Consider the following 2,134-nt stretch of genomic DNA (forward strand, 5'->3'; position numbering starts at 1 on the left):
AACGACGTCCAGCACCAAGCTGGCATTCCGGCAGCTCGACTCTAGATGATCCCCCAGCGCCTGCACCGCCGCCGACTACTGCCACCTCACGACGCGTCTGCCGATCAGCAACGTGTTCACATGCGGCGACGACATCACCCGCGCGTTGAAGGCGCCCGCCAACAACGTCGACTGCCTCCTCAACACCGCCAGGTCTAACGGCGCAGGCCGCTCCGGCGGAGGGGGTGGCGGCGGCGGGAAGGGCGAGGCGCCGCCGCCGGCACCACCAAAGCTCGAGCGCAATGCCACGTTCGAACTCTCGGTCTTGACGAGGCACTCGACGTTGTTCGCCGGCGCCTTCAACGCGCGCGTGATGTCGCCCTCGCATGTGAACACCTTGCACATCGGCAAACGCTTCGTGAGGTGCCAGTACTCGACGGCGGTGCAGGCCCTGGCGCCAGCCGGAAACTCCAGGCAGCGCAGCTCACACATCTCGGCGCTCTCGCCGAAACCCCTGTACTCCTCCTGGCAGTTGCCGCCGTTTACGTCGCAGAAGCCGGCGTGACGTTCGAACCCGGGCGCAGCCGAAACGGGCGCGACGACCGAAGGGAGAAGCGCGTCGGAGCCGTGCGAGAAGTAGGCGAAGGCGCCGCCGCTCGCGGCGATGAGGCAGGTGCAGATGATGCAGAGCACCTTCGGCCAGCAGAGCTTGGGCCACGAGAGCCAGCCGGAGGCGGAGACGGAGCCCTTCGGCGTGGCCGTCGTGGTCGTCTTGGGGTCGACCGTCTTGTTGACCGTCTTGGGGGTCTTGGGCTTGACCGTCGCGCCCTGAACAGGGGCGCGAGACTGGCTGTGAGCGGCGAGCAGGGGGCGGAAACTGCACGTGCAGGCGGCTAGCACCGAGTTTGTGGCCGACGGCGTGGATCCGCGGGTCGCCTTGGACGCCGCCTTGCCACCAACGGGTTCGCCAGCGACGTCTTCGTCTTCCTCGTCGACGTCCGTTCCGAGCAGCTCCGCGAACCCGTTGGGGTCGACGCGGCCGATCGGGGTGAGGTTCTTGGTGGTCTTGGAGCGGTCGACCAGGTTGGACTCGCTCTTGCGGAGCGGGGAGGGGGACTTCCACTCGTCGATGCCCTGCGCGCGCACGGTCAGGGAGTGGGTTGGCAGAAGCGCGCAGAGGAGGCCAAAGCCGCAGGCGAGGAGGGCCGGCCGGGCGGTGAGCGGGTGGTAGCGCGTGCTGAGCTAGGGCGTGTGGGTGCCGTGAGGGGCTGTGCCCGGCGGGGAGAGCGGTTGCGCGAATCGGAGGCCCGGGCGGCTCGATATGTTGGCGTCTGGGACCGTCGCTGTGCACCGCAGGCGAGGAGGGCCGGGCGCGCGGAGAGAGGTCTCGTCTTCGGGGCGCGTCGAGTCGGGTGGGCGTCAGGGTGCGTCCGAGCGAGTGAGGGGCCGGGAGCAAGCGTGGTTTGGGCCGGCGAGCACCGTGAAGGTAGAAACCATGGAGGAGCTGTGTCTTTGCGAAGCCAAGCGTTTTGTTGGCGAAGGGTGCCGAGAGGGTGGTACTCACACTCCGGCGTGCAAGGACCTGAGGTCGCTATCGCGTCTGGTCTGACGCGCGCGGCCGTCGACCGGCAAGTGTGTGTGTGTGTTTTCTTCCTTTCCCGGCCTCTCATTTTTATTTCACAAATCCGAATCGGAGGAGAGTCTCGATAAGTGATAACAAAAGAGCTGCTTCCGATGCGGATTGGAGAGCCCGGTCCCGCAAACGCTGGACGGGCCAGCGGCTGGCACGCGCCGGCCACTCCGGCGGCGCGGCGGCCTCATCGCGCTCGTCGTCTGCGAGGCCACCGCTCGGCGTCGCCGCGTCCGACGGCGATGGCGCTTGGCTGTGAGGTGGGATGGCGGCATGGTGCGCGCGGACGTGGGGGTGGTGCGGGATGCGCGTGCCAGCAAGCATAGTTTCACCTCCCCAACCCCGCAGGCGCGCCGACGTGCTGCCCGAGCGCGTTTGGAGGCAGCAGCAGCTCCTCGCGAGGCGCCTTCGGAGGGGTGCCACACCCCTTTCCCAGCCGCGCGCGAGTTGAGCTCCGATTTGCGCTCTTTTTCGCACACGCCCGACGCTAGTAGGTGAGGATCGACCATCCTCCGCTAGCAGGGC

The sequence above is a fragment of the Emiliania huxleyi genome (assembly GCF_000372725.1).
Source record: "Emiliania huxleyi CCMP1516 unplaced genomic scaffold EMIHUscaffold_56, whole genome shotgun sequence".
NCBI classification, from domain to species: domain Eukaryota; phylum Haptophyta; order Isochrysidales; family Noelaerhabdaceae; genus Emiliania; species Emiliania huxleyi.